Here is a 15,649-nt window from a genome sequence, read left to right on the forward strand (position 1 = left end):
ATTAAAGAAAGTTCTGGAAATCCTGACTCAGTCCACCGATAGGATCTGAAAGTTGCCTAAGTGATTCCAGCTCAGGCTCCTCCACCCAAAGGGCAGTTCTTTGAAAGGTCGACATTTGAAGTACTTTTTCAGCAAGTCTCTGAGACTGTCCTTTGTTGGAGACACAGACTCTGGGCTTTAGCTTATAGGAGATATTCTATCAAGCCTTAGAGTAAGATAGAAACTATAAATGACAGAGCTTTGATTACTTTATGACTGAAGATTTTCCAATATAAAAAGATTGATAGTTCATAACAAGGATAATGCAACTGAGAAGGAAAGTTGGGGGGTTGGTTGGTGGGTTGATTGGTTGAATGATGGCGTGCAATGCAAAAGTAACTAACCCATTTGCCAGAAAACAATTTTTTTTTTAAGACTGATTTATTTGTTTGAAAGGCAGAGTTACGGGGGAGGGAGTGGGGAGAGACAAAGAGAGGGGTCTTCCATCTGCTGGTTCACTCCCCAAATAGCTCCAACGGCCAGAGCTGGGCTAGGAGCCAGGAGCTTCTTCCAGGTCTAGCATGTGGGTGCAGGGTCCCAGGCACCTAGGTCATCTTCTGCTGCTTTCCCAGGCCATTAGCAGGGAGCTGGATAAGGAGTGGAGCAGCTGGGACTCAAACTCAAACCCATATGGGATGTTGGCATCGCAGGCAGTGGCTTTACCTGCTATACCACAGCTCTGGTTCCATGGATGAAAAATTCTTGATATAGATAGATGGATGGATAATAATCCTTGGATGTCATATATACATAATACACCAAGACTATCAAGCAAAGAGATTCAGTTTGTATAGAGTAGGGCTTAGAATATTTCTATTTCTATAAAACCTCTTGGGGCCAGTGCTGTAGTACAGAGGGTTAAAACCCCCTGACCTGAAATGTCGGCATCTCATATGTGTGCCGATTCTAGTCCTGGCTGCTCCTCTTCCAATCCAGCTCTCTATGGCCTGGGAAAGCAGTAGAGGATGGCCCAAGTCTTTGGGCCCCTGCACCTATGTGGGAGACCCGGAAGAAGCTCCTGACTCCTGGCTTCAGATTGGCTCAGCTCTGTTGTTGCAGCCATTTGGAGAGTGAACCAGTGGATGGAAGTACTCTCACTCACTCTCTCTCTCTCCTTTTCTCTGTAACTATGTCTTTCAAATAAATAAAAATAAATCTTAAAAAAAAATCTCTTAGCTGGGGTCAACATTTTGGCATAGCAGGTAAAGTCAACTGCTCCACTTCCAATCCAGCTCCCTGCTAATGTGCCTGGTAAAACAGAGGAGGATGGCCCAAGTCCTTGGGCTTCTACATCCACATGGGAGGTCCAGAAGAAGCTCTGGGATCCTGACTTTAGCTTGGCACAGCTCCGGCCATTGCAGCCATTTAGGGAGTGAACAAGCAGATGGAAGACCTCTCTCTCTGTCTCTCCCCACTTCCTTCTCTGTAACTCTGCCTTTAAAACAAACAAATAAATCTTAAACAACAATTGTTTTCTCTCCCCCACCTGTCTTTGTAACTCTGCCTTTCAAATAAATACGTACATATTTTTTAAAAATAAAAAACCCTCTTAGTTGGTTTATGAATTCTTAGTTGATGTCCATTTGAGAACCACTGATCTAAACATTATTTGCCCTAAAATTTTTTGTGGAAAATGGGCACTTAGCATGAAATATATTTTAGTTTAATATCATCACACAAAACACTACCGAGACTTAGCTAACAATGGGGAAGTCTAGCAGAACTATTTATTAGACTTTTAACCAGTATTTTCCTTAAAATTAAAACATAAAAAGCAAGACGTTGAACATTTCTGAAATAGTTAATAACATTTTCTAAAAATTTAACCTTGGAAAGACTGAATATCTCTTCTGATTTGACAACTCTTCCGGAGCAGCCCACCAAGCCTAATTATTCCCAGCATCTCATTTTATACGGGAAAGGAGCAAATCTTTGTGACTTTCCAGGAACTCAGACAAATCCATCCTGAAACGAAAACCATTTACATTGTAGGTGAAAACGTTAATCCGTCAGCCAAGGAAACCCAGCAAGATTGAGACAATTTGCAAACATTTTGACGCAGTTAGTAGCTTGTAATATGCAGCTTTGCAAACTTACCATTATAAACCAGAGCAAGCCAAATCCACTTCTCCACGTTTTACCTTTTATTCTGCTCTTTCCAAGTCAAGTCTCTGGCGACACTGCAATTCTGATACAGATCTCAGGGGGCGCCACGAGTTCAAAACTAATTTCATGATAATAGAAAGATATTACTTGGGAGAGCCTGCTACCCATTCATCACTGCCATCTCCAAATAAACATTCTAGACATTTCTCAGCTTGGGTTTTTAATATGGCAAACATAAATCATGGCAGCCACACAGGCTGCCGCCCCTGCGGGGTCCTCCGGAACCGCGGAGTGTCCTCAGGAACTGAAACCCCAGAAGTGCTGCTTAAAGCAGAGCCGGAGCCGGTCTCGGCCGCCGCTGCTCTTCCCAGCTGAAGCCACTCATCTCAATTATAACTTTTAATTGAGGCAGTTAGCTTCTCTTGCACAGAGAAAACAGGAGTGGGTAATTAAGGACTTGCTGTCATCGTGAAACACGAGCCGATAAACGAAGCTCACACTGCGAGTGTTCAGAACCACACGTGGCCCTGTGTGGCACAAGTGGACGCATCCGTTAGCGTGACCCGTTGCTTTAGTTTCTCTTTCGGCGTATAAATACCAGGAAAAGTGTGCTTAGTATTCAGTGCGGCAGTGCTTAGAAAGCGCCCAGCTATCTGTCGATGACATAGTCAATACTTAATGTGGTATAGCTCAAGGGTTTTGGTTACTCAGAAATCTGGAAATTATCTTCAGGCTGACATATGACAACATACAATTACTGTTGAGATAACAGTTTGTCAGAATAATGATTTGATTTAGTGGAACATAAATTTACGTTTTTCACAATTTTAAATATTGTGCAGCAGTGATGTCAGCTAATTTCAATAGTGGGAAAAAATGTTTAGGAAAACCATTCCCAGACAGAGCAAACTGTTTGCTTATATTATTTTTTATTTTTTAAAAACAATGCTTTTTTAAAAGATTTACTTATTTATTTGAAAGGCAGAGTTACAGAGAGGCAGAGAGAGAGAGAGAGCGAATGAGAGAGACAGAGAGAGGTCTTCCAACCAATGGTTCACTCCCCACATAGCCACAACAGCTGGAGTTGGGCTGATCCAAAGCCAGGAGCCAGGAGCTTCTTCTAGGTCTCCCACATGAGTGCAGGAACCCAAGCACTTGGGCCACCTTCTACTGCTTTCCCAGGCCCAGCAGAGAGCTAGATTGGAAGTGGAGCTGCTGGGACTCAAACTGGCGCCCATATGGAGTGCCGGCACTGCAGGCGGCACCTCTACCCGATAAACCACAGTGTCGGCCCCTGCTTGCATTATTTTTTTAAAGATTTACTTATTTATTTGAAAGAGCCACAGAGAGAAAGGGAGAGGCAGAAAAAGAGAGATCTTCTGTCTACTGGTTCAATCCCCAAATGGCCTCAACAGCCAGAGTTTGGCCAGGCTGAAGTCAGGAGCCAAGGACTCATCCAGGTCTCCCAGGGATTCAAACCAGCCATCTGGTATGGGGCGCCAGTGTTGCAGTTGTTGCAAGGGGCAGCTTTACCCACTGCACCACAACAGTAGCCCCTGCCTGTGTTATTTTTTTAAGAGTGATTAATTAGAAAACACAAAGCTATTTTTATTAAACATGTATTAGTCTTGTTGGCAAACATTTAGTTTGAGTTTGATCTTTACAAGATTTCTGAGTTAGCTTCAGGAAGAACATTTTCTAGCACATGAAAATATCAGAAGTACGACTGTCTTATGTTAAGCATTTTATATAGGCCCTTATTTATTCTCTGGACCAATCAATCAGAAAAGCTCTTTTTTTAATTGAAAGATGTAATGTAATTTATACCCTCTGGAAATAGGAACATACACACACTCATTGAGGGGTAAAGGTTTTTGCCAATGGCATTCAGTTATTGAGCTTATAGCTTCAATTCTACAGTTTAACCAGAGGTCAAATTGCTGCTGAACAACACCCCAAACTCACTGGAGTTGCTGTAGAACATCCCAAACCTAGGTCTGCTCCCCCAACACGCAGAGAGCCAGTACTGACCTCGGGGTGGTAGAAGAAAGTAGGTGTTTATTGCAAAGCACAGAGCAAGGAGCCAGGCAGCAGTTGCTGAATTTCTGGGCTCCCCAAGGAGCTAGGGGTGAAGGTTCTTACAGGCTGACATTGGGGCTCGGGGTGCATGATCACTCATGGCCACGTTCTGGCCTGGCCGGTGGTCCTCATGACCTTCCTTTGATAGTCAGCCATACCAAGCTCTTCAGGGAGTTTATGGTGGCCAGGTGGGATGAAGCTGGTCTGGGGCTACATCTAAATGGTAGTTACCTGCTGCCCCAGGCCTGGAATTGCCCTAAATAACCCCCTCTGGACAATACTAGTCAACCAGGTCTTATCTGTTGGAGAAGTGAGGACTTCTTGAATCCAGCAATTAGAATCTTGTCAGGACAGCTGGATCACTGCCTAAGTCAGTGAATTCCTTTTGATAGAGGACAGGCAAGGACACTTTGGGCTAATGGAGACTGACAAGGGTTGGGTCTTGCCTTTACATTATAGGGGTTCAGTCTCAAAGTGACTCCTGAAACACAGCAAGAACAAAAAACTCACCATTCCAGATGTCAAAAGGGTATTCTCTTTCTAAGCAGGTAGGAAATGTTGAGTTGATTTGTGTTCAAATTAGACAAACACAAAAACAACAGACAATTCTTGTCATCTTGCACCCAAAAGGGAGGTGGTATCTACAAGAGTGTGTCAAAAATTCACAGAAAAGCAGAATCAAATGATAGTTTTATTTTTGCGCAAAAAAGGTTTGGAATTGCCACATGGCTTTTTCATAATATGTATTTTTGTGAACTTTTTGAAGACACCTCCTATGCATGGATTTCAAAAATTTTTGCACTAATATACTTACTTTATAATAAGTATATTTAATTTATTAAATTAAAATATTTAACTTATTTTAATTCCATTGTCCAGAAACTGTTTGATGTACCTTCACTTCCCCTTAGGGGTTAAATTGCCATGCTTTGCTTTAGTAACTGCTATCCTCAATGAGAGACCCCTTATTGGCAGAAATGAAACAAAATCCAAACACAACATTAATTGAGAGAGAAAAAAAAAAAAACCAGCAAATGTAGAATTAGCAAAGTCATAGTTCTAGCGACACTTGCAATTTTCTTCTAGGAGCCAAGGAACTGGTCTGGATTTAAGCTGTTTGTGAAGGGTCTCCTTTGGGTCCATAGTTTACCTGGCTCTGTCAGGTGAGTCTACTGTGCATCTCAGCAGGAACTCCCACCAAAATTGTTAAAAGGCCACTTTTTAAAGACAGATGAATTCACACCTCTCATATGAATCAAAAATGAACACTTGGCCAAGATTTTAAATTACTTCATTATTTAATGACAGAGCCAGCAAGATGTTACAACTGCCGCAGATGAACATATGACTTCCCGAAATTTATATTCCCGAGGGACAAAACCCAGCCGGGCTGCCACAGTCGGGAGTCATTTGCATAACTATAGACTGGAAATATTTATATTATGATCAGTTCTACATGTTAACTTCTATTTTTGCGGTTAGAAAATAGCCTAGTAAAAGACAGCCAAAGGCACAGGCAATCTGAATGACTGGGCTAGATAGAATGCATGCTAATTTTTTTTGGTGCATTTCAAGTTTTCTACGAATTTTTTTGAAAGTAGAAAGATGGTACAAATGCACAAAAGCAACGAAAGTGAAAGACAGGACAACTACAAATGAGTGACGGGAAAATTGGACAGTGGTTAGATGAGGGGTAACTCACTCAGCAGAGTTAGAACATGGAAACTCAAATGTCCCGAAGGGGTATGCCAATTAGAACCCCAAAGGGACTCCAAACAACCCAGCAGGCAGGAGTAATGACTGAAAACAGAAAGGTCAATTCAGTATTTATAAAAGGAACAACTAGGATCCCAGATTTTTACCTCTTGCCCATCTGGAAAATGAACCATGCCTATCCCACCCCTTCAAAAACCACAGGTTTACTCTCTAGGAAATTATTCCATCCGGGGTCTGGATTCAAAGACACCAGCATAGCACAGTCCCCTGGGGCTGCAGTACCACCTGAACAGGAGCTGAGGCTGGAGCTCTAGGATGATATAGTCAAGTTAAAAAAAAAAAAATCCCATTGGATATGCTTGATTCCAGGGAGAATGATTTTTATAGTCAGGTTGAGAATTTGGAATGAATAAGTGAAAGATGGGGCGGGGGGCACTGTGACATAGTGAGTAAAGCCACCTGCAGTGCCGGCATCCCTTATAGGCACCAGTTCAAGTCCTGTTCTGATCCAGCTCTCTGCTATGGCTTGGGAAGGCAGTGGAAGATGGCCCAAGTCCTTGGGCCTCTGTACCCACATGGGAGATCCAAAAGAAGCTCCTGGCTCCTGGCTTCAGATTGGCACAGCTCCTGCCACTACAGCCATCTGGGAGTGAACCAGCAGATGGAAGACCTCTCTCTCTCTTTCTCTCTCTGACTCTACCTCTCTGTAACTCTGCCTTTCAAATAAAGAAATACATTTTAAAATAAATAAGTAAGTAAAGAAAGGAGTGAAAGATGTGTTATTAGGCTGAAACATGAAACTGAAAATACTCAACTACTTTATACCTACAAAAACCAACCATTTAAAGCAAGCAAACAAAACCATAGGCCCTTGTTAATCCCAGGAGAATCAAAGAGTTAACAGGAATGGAGATCTAATCACAGAAAATTATTCAGCTCAACTACAAATAACATTTAGTCAAAATAAATAATGAACTCTGAACTATATAATAAAAAATCAATAATCTACATAATAAACTATGAACTATGTAATACATAAACAATGAATTATATATGCAAGTACTTCAAAAACTTTGTGGCAAAGTGGAATTAAAAGTTTATTTTGGTATAAAAATTTTTGAAATCAGTGCATAGCTTTTTTCATAATACAGATTTTTCATGACTCTTTAAAAGACCATTTATATGCATAGACTTTGATACTTTTGCATCAAAATAAACTTATGCATTCATTCCATTTTGCCAAAACATTTGCAAGTACGCTTGGCAGTATAGAGAGAACCTGCAGCAAATTTACTTGCATATGTGGGAGAAGGAGAAGGAGTGCTAGATCTTCAACATCCATGAACAGAAATCAACAGAAAATATCTAAAATTGATATAATAAGGAAAAGTAACATAAACTTATTAAGAAACATGGGAGTAAGTGTCAGAGAAACAGCAAAAAGTGATGAAAACAGGTGCTCCAGGAAGCAGAAACTCATGAGTAGGTATGAGACAAGATTTCTATCTTATAGTAAACTCGTACTACTTTGACATTTGTAATAAATGCATGCATTGCTGTGACAAAAAAGAGAAAGTTTTTAAAAAATGAAATAAAGAATGCTAAAAGAAACTGGAGGAAATCTAACAGTAATATATTAAGATTAATTTCTTCAATATGTAAAAAGTTCTTTAAGTCAATAAAAGGACTAACTTCTGCAAATTGGCTAAATTAATTATAGTACTTATAAGCAGTAGGATATTATGCAGTAATCAGAATAAGGAAGCTCTCTCTCTATTGATATGGAAAGCTTGCCAAGACACCTGTTAAGTAAAAAGAAAAAATGGAACTAAGTGTGTTGTGATTTACATGTGTCCTCCCAAGTTCATGCTTTGGAAAATGGATTTCCCATGCAACAGTGTTGGCAGGAGGTGCCTTCTGGGATGTGCTTAGGTCATGATGTCTCGGTCCTTCGGAACTCGTGCAAGAGGATTCACACGCTCTTGCCTTCCGCCTTCTGCCATGCGAGTGTGCGGCGAGAGGGCCCTCACCCATGCTGGCACTGTCGCTCCCCGTCTTCGTGGGGGAACGACACAAGACCCTGCGCTGTTCTTTCTGTCTGCTCGGCCCTCCCCGGGTTTGCTGCTGGTTCTTCCCGGGTTGGCTGCTGTCCCTTCCACCTCCGTGGAAGGGCGGTTCCCCCTGGCCACATTCCCCACTTCCGCAGGGGAGCGGCACACCGCCGGCCGGCTCTCTCGGGGGCTGCACAGGTGTTCCCTTAGATGTTCCCCTTAGATGTTCCCCTGAATGCCGTCTCTCTCCTCCTTTATAGTCCTCCTCTGCCAATCCCAACTCGGCTGCCCACACGCCGAGTACGCTGCTCTCCTCCAATCAGGAGCAGGTCCTGCTGTTTATTGGCTGAACTGGAGGCAGCTGTGTAGAAGCTGTTTTCTTCTCTCCCAGCACCATATTGTGGGAGAGCAGATGCACAGAATAAGTCTTAATTCCAGTAACCTAGTCCAGTCCGGATTGCTCCCCACAGGCACCTGGAGCTTGACCTTTGCATTCTCCAGAACTGGGAGAGAGTAACCTCCTACGTTGTGCAAATTACCTAGTCTCGGATCCTCAGCATGAAACAGACTATGACAAGTGGACTGCTTGTTTGATAAAATGGCAAGAAGGGGAGTATGTATCCTTTATGTGTATAAAGAAGCTGTCTAAGTATACGTGGCAAATTAATGCAAATGGTTTCCTGCTTGGCACCGGCAGGTGGGAACTGAACATGGTAAGCTGGACTTTCATCGTCTTTGTTCTCATTGTGCTTGACTTGGAATCATGAGAATGTTACCTGCTCAAAGACACAGTAAGATGTCAGTAAATAGGAAGTAGATCACGTATGCTGATGGAAGACTTACATGATCCATTAGATGAAAATGTCAGACATTCCTTGTGCCTGGTGGACAGAAAGGTTGTTGGGAAGGGGCTTCCATGGGCAGGACTTCCAAGGGGAGGCAGGGACAGCCCCTTCGGGAGGAGTGACTTGGATTGATCTCTGCCCTCGCGTTTCTTCCTCCCAACTGTAGGGCAGGGGAGACGGAGTATAGGAAGGACAAGGGGTTGCCAAGGGCCCCTTCTTGGGCTGGAAGAGTTTGTTCCCTGGGGCCTGGGAGGAATGAGGGTTTGTGTCCTCCATGTTCCCTTGCTGCTCCTGGAAGCAAAGGTGACAAAGAGGCATAATTCACAAGGAAACCTAAGACCAGACCCCACGCTGCCCGGCTGGTGACAGAGCTTGCAGGGCCCCTTTCTCCAGGTGCAGGCGGATCTGACAGCTCAGCCTTAAAGAGCACAGCTTCACTCAGGGACCTGGCTCTGTTGGCCTCGTGGAGGTGTCGGGTTGGGACACTTTCCGACTCAGCAACCTGCCCGGCCCAAGGCTGCAGAGATAGGTACTCCTCACAGCCAGCCCAGCACTGGCCCAAACACAGGGACACGTTCCCCAGCGTCCACCCTGAGGCTGCTGTGGACATGAGGATAGCCACGGCATTACTAATACTCGTTCCCGAGGCCTGGCTCTCCCAAGGCCAAGGGCAGCTCCTGCAGCATGTGGAGCCCTGAGGGGACCACACAGACTGACCCCTTGACCCTGGATCTTTGGCCATGCTCTGCTCTCTCCTTACACCTGAGTCTCACGGGAATTCTGCATTTGCTTGTTGATTTTCTAACTCCTTGTTTGGGTGTGGGAAATGTGTTGCATCAGGGCCAGCACTGTGGTGTAGTGGGTAAAGCCTCTGCCTGCAGCGTCGGCGTCTCATATGCGTGCTAGTTCAAGTCTTGGCTGCTCCTCTTCTGATCCAGCTCTATGGTATGGGAAAGTGGAAGATGGTCCAGGTGCTTGGGCCCCTGTGCCTGCGTGGAAGACGCGGGAGAAGCTCCTGGCTTCGGATCAGCTCATGTGGGGAGTGAACCAGCAGATGAAGACTTCTCTCTCTGCTTCTGCCTCTCTGTAACTCTGCCTTTCAAATAAATATTTTTTAAAAATGGGCCGGCGCCACGGCTCACTAGGCTAATCCTCCGCCTTGCGGCGCCAGCACACCGGGTTCTAGTCCCAGTCGGGGCGCCGGATTCTGTCCCGGTTGCCCCTCCTCCAGGCCAGCTCTCTGCTGTGGCCAGGGAGTGCAGTGGAGGATGGCCCAAGTCCTTGGGCCCTGCACCCCATGGGAGACCAGGAGAAGCACCTGGCTCCTGCCATTGGATCAGCGCGGTGCACCAACCTCAGCGCGCTGGCCGTGGCGGCCATTGGAGGGTGAACCAACGGCAAAGGAAGAGCTTTCTCTCTGTCTCTCTCTCTCTCACTGTCCACTCTGCCTGTCAAAAAATAAAAAAATAAAAAAATAATGTGCTGCGACAATGGCCCTCACACTTTGGAGAGTATCAGCGTCACCTGATGAGCTACCAAGACGCAGCGAGCCCCAGTACCCATGCATAGCACAGGGCAGGCTTCCTGCTTTCACCCAGGACAAGGTCAGAGTTGGAGAACCATTGCAACAAAGCCTGCAAATACTGTTCATATGAATCCTCAACCATGACTTAAGAGAAAGATAATATTTTCCTTCATGAGAAAGTGAGGCAGAATAGGCCAGAAGGAAGAGTTTCTGACCTCAACTCCATGGTCCACTTAACAGCTGTGTGACCTTTTGAAGGCACCTAACCTCTCTGGACCTTATCTTGATCGTCCTTAACATGGGAATCAGAGAACTAAGTCATTCTCTCTCTCTCTCTCTCTCTGCCTCTCTCTCTCCCTCTCCCTCCCACCCATAATGGTTACTAAGAGAGTCAAAGGAAACAAGGCAGGGCAAGTGCTCAACACACCCAAGAAAGATGACAATTGTTATTCTAATCATGGGTCAAAGCACAACCACTTACTGGAAACAAAACACTATTTAATAAAAGTTTTTGAACAGGCACAACTTTATTGATTTTAGCACATCCAATTGCTTGTGATGAATGGTGGGAGACTATATGGACCGATATTCTATTGATCAATTCACCCATGCTTTTATTACATTTGAAGTATTGAAAAGAATTGCTGGTGGCCCACAGTGTCGCTGGCCCTCAGAGTCCTTGTACTTTTCCATCCCCAGGGTATAAAGACAGACCACCCCCCTGCAGCCCTGCACCCTTAACACAGGAGGGCTCCACTCTGCAAGCCTTGGGTATTCCTCTCCTACCGTTCACACGTCCTGGGGATACACAGGGCAAGCAAAACAGAGGTGGTCCCTCCCCTCCAGGGGAGAGACTGCACTTAGTCACAGGCCTTGCCTAACCTGGAAAATGTCAGACGTTCCTGGAATCTGGAAGGCATGGTCAGCAAACTACAGCTACCACTAGGTGGGATCACCAAGGGCATTCCAAGGGTCCTTGGAGAGGGAGGCCCAGCCCCCTTGGGAAGAGGTGGTTTGGCTGGATCCTACCAGCAGCTGGTAGAGGGTGGGGGCGTGAAGAGGACAAGGGACTTGCCAAGGGCCCCTTGCTGGGCCAGGGCAATGTGCTCCCTGGGGTCCTCCTGGGAAGGATGAGGGTCTGCAGTTGGCCCAGCCCCAGGCCCCTTCCTCCAAGGCCTCCAGGTGAAGCAGATCTGGAGGTCTGCTTCCCGCACCTGAGCACACGCGGCGCTGCCAGAAGTGCAAGTCGCTGGAGCGTTCTCCTCGGGGAGCAGAAGGAAGGGGACCCGGTGGGAAGGCAGTACCAGGTGGCTTGGCTGCTGAGAGAATGTCTCCCCTGCAGAGGAAGGAGGAAGCAGGAAGGAGCTGGGCCAGGGAGAGCCAGCCGTCCTGCGGACTGCAGCACCCCGGGAGCTGACCCGTGCTGACTCCTGGCTCACTGACTGCCCTCAGTCCCGGGCTTCCCGGAAGACCCACCTGGGCACCTCCTTCTGGTTTCCAGGAAAGCCGCTTGGCAACCTGGGAAGACTTGGTTGTGACAGATCATTTTCCCCAGGCTTACTAAAGACGCAGAAGGATGCCACAGAGACTCAGCCAAGTCTGTTCCCAGGTGGAATGGCCCCAGCACCCGAGCTAGTGGGACGTCCAGGTGTGTGTTGTTAGGCACAGGTGGTCAGCACTTTTGACACACACTGGGGCTCCTCTGGGTGGTCTTCCTTGAATGGAAGGCCCAGGGAGGTGCTGGGTGGCTGTGGCTGCACTCAGCCAGGGTCCCTCACTTTTGCTGTCAGCACCGCCCTCGTTCCTTGCACACGCAGATCAGACGGGAAGAGCGTGGCTGCGGCTGTGTTTCTGAGGGCCTGTGACAGATCGAACACTTGCAGGGAGCCGCATAAACTAGCTGCTGTCTCAGAGTAAACACTCGCCGTGTGCGGGGGTCTCCGCTCAGAGCCCTGGGCTCATTGTGCCCTGCAATTCTTACCTTGACCCTGAGACTCACCGCGGCCCAGGGAGCAGGGTCCTGCCCGTGGGAAGTACGGACTCCTACATTCAGACTGGGCGTGGCTGATCCCAGAACCGGAAGCTTCTATTGTCGGCTCCCCCTTCTCTTTCTGTGACTCTCCAACAGCTGTGCTGATGTTATCTTGGAGCCGCAGCAGCAGCATCATGACCTGAGAACGTAGCCCCACCCAAACCTATTAAACCAGAGAGCTGGGGGCGGAGTCCGCAATCTGAGTTCTAATAAGCCCTCCAGACGATTCCGGTGCCCGCTGGAGTTGGAGAACCTCAGCTGGCTCCTGTTAAATTTTTAAAGACACTGCTTAAGCTGAAGCACTTCTCACAAACATCTAGCTCAATCAGTAATGATGGGCTCGTTAGCATGCATTGGCTTCCCAGGGCTCAGCGAACTTCGCGCGTGGGTAACCGAGGGGATTTCGGTCTGAGCTGTTAGTAAATCTTTTTCGGATAAACAATCAGCACTTTATTCATCGTTATTAAGGTGTAATTTAATACAATATAATGAAAAGGCACAGATCTCAAGTGCACACTTGAGCTTTGACAGGTGCCAAGCAACCATCACCCCCGTCAAACTGTAGAACATTTCCATTCCCCCCTCCCTCCCCCAAAATGTTCCTTGTGTCCTTGGCTGGCCCACTTTCACCTGCTCTTCCCAAACCCTTGAGACTCTGCTGTAGTTTGTATCAATATGGGCTAGGTTGATTCCTTTCTAGGGTTCCGTATAAACGGAAGCACAAGGTCAGTGGTCTTCTATGTCAATCTTCTTTCCCTCTGCAGAGTGTCCAGGAGATTCGTCTACATCGTGTGTGTATCAGGAAAGTGTTCCTTTTCTCTGTAGAATATACCACCATGCGTACCCATCCACTTGGTGATGAAAGTCTGCATTTCCACAGCGGCGCTATTGTAGTGGAAATTAATTTAGATTCAGTTAGGCTGTGAATGACAGCTGGGTTTAGACATCTTGCTTGAAATGCTTTCTCTCCTCACTATAAAATTTGATCCAGTTGCATTCCATAAGAGTTATTGAAAAGCCTAATATCAATCTGATCGTTATGTTGTTTCTTTTTAGGTATTCTGTGTAGATATTTTTGTTCTTTCTGGATGATGTTAGACTTTTATCGTTATTTTTTCCTAAATTTTAACCACAGTGTGTTTTGTGTTCTGTACTTTCTAGATAGCTCTCTGGACATTGTCTTTTTTTAAGATGTATTTATTTATTTGAAAGTCAGAGTTACACAGACATTGTCTTTTTTTAAGATGTATTTATTTATTTGAAAGTCAGAGTTACACAGAGAGAGGAGAGGCAGAGAGAGAGGTCGGTCTTCTAACCACTGGTTCACTCCCCAGAGGGCTGCAACAGCTGGAGTTGTGCCGATCCGAAGCCAGGAGCCAGGAGCTTCTTCCGCGTCACCCACGCGGGTGCAGAGATCCAAGGACTTGGACCATCTTCTACTGCTTTCCCAGGCCATAGCAGAGAGCTGGATCAGAAGTGGAGCAGCCGGGACTGGAACTGGTGCCCATATGAGATGCCAGTACTGTAGGCAGTAGCTTTACTCGCTACTCCATGGCACCAGCCCCGAAAACTTCTTACAACTTAGATGCAGGTCAAACTAACTTTCTGGTGGTCTCTGGGCTGATTTTGACTAGTTCATATTCTCAGGTGTCCTGACTTCATGCAAGCCCCTCACTCAGTTCAACTTCCTGCCTTGCACTAAGACCCTGCCTCATTCCTCCATGCCCATTCCACAATTAGGAGTCCTTCCCTGTCTACAACCCCAACCCTACCTGGCCACCTTTCTTTCCAGTCTTGCAGGGGAGTCCTCTGGGTACCTAGTCAGGGGCAGGAGGGACTGGGTGGAGGCCCTTGAATCCGAGCCTGAAGGCACAGTCTGTATCTCCAACCCAGGAAGCTCCGTGCTCAGCCCAGAGCAGCTGGACCTCAAAGGGTGACTCCCCAGGGCTCACTCTCTGCCCACGTCTGCTGCCTCCACTCAGTTCCCATTTACAGTGAAGTCGGCACTTAGTCCCCACTCCCTTTGTCCAGTGTTGGCCTTTTGTCTACAGCTGGGCCATTTTTCACACTTTGACTCCAGTATGTTTACGGAGAAATGAATGTGCTGTTTTACACCCCTCGACCCACACAGAGCCATTTAATTAGACTTTACAGCACAAATATAATCATCAAAATTAGTCTCAGGGCCGGTGTTGTGGTATAGTGGATTAAGCAGTGGCCTGCGATACCATTATCCCATATGGGTGCTGGTTCATGTCCCGGATTCTCCACTTCCAATCCAACTCCCTAGTTTATCCATATGGGAGACCAAGATGAAGTTTCAGGCCCTGGCTTTGGCCTGGCCCGGCCCCAGCCGTTGTGGCCATTGTGGAATGAACCGGTCGATAAAAGATTGTTCTCTGTATCTCTGTCTTTCAAATAAATAAATAAATCTTTTAAAAAATTAGTCTCAATTTGGGGGTGCATGATATATTCATCTCAGCCCCACACTTCCATTCTTTAGAGGCAAGGTCCCTTCGCAGACCCCACATCTGAGAAGGGACTGTCAGGGCAGTAACCAAGCCATTTTCTGGTCCAGTGGGGCAGCCACTTGGATATCAGCCCTGAGCTAAGGGTCCTTGTCCAGGTGCCAGCTATGTCCCACCATGGTCCAGGCATTCCTTAGCTTACTCCTGGGGTCCCATCTCCCATCTGGATCCCTCCAGGCCCGGCTGGCTTGCATGCCTTTGCTTTTATCATGGAACCGTGCTTCTCAGAAGCCCCTGGGACACCTCCCTGGGAAACAAGGGAGAGACTGAGCTGAACTAGCACACTATGGAGGAAGGCTGGGGAGCCAGACAGGCCTGGCTCTGGACCCTGGCTCAGCCACTTACAAGTCATCATTACACATGAACTGAACCTCTCTCGTAAGCCTTTCTCAACTGCCAAATGGGGTGGCCAGTGATGGTTCATAGAACTTGTGTAAGCTGAAGCAAGAAGACTGGTGTTTGCACATTGCTCCACATTGCTTGGCTCCATCTGCCTGGGTAGAAGCTAGGTGGCTAACAGACCCAAGATCGTGGGCCTAGGTGCTTGGTGGTGCATGAAGGGTGGACACTGAGCATTGCTTTTCTCACATGCAGGATGCAGTGTTCTGTGTGGGGCTACGTGGTGGGCACCCAGCCAGCCAAAAAGTGAGCTGCTCTGGGCCCTGCCGATGGCGGAGGTCATTGGGTCGCCCCCACCGGGCCACACCGGGACTTTGAGCCTGGGTTGT

Source organism: Oryctolagus cuniculus, chromosome 4 (genome assembly GCF_964237555.1).
Source record: "Oryctolagus cuniculus chromosome 4, mOryCun1.1, whole genome shotgun sequence".
NCBI classification, from domain to species: Eukaryota; Metazoa; Chordata; class Mammalia; order Lagomorpha; family Leporidae; genus Oryctolagus; species Oryctolagus cuniculus.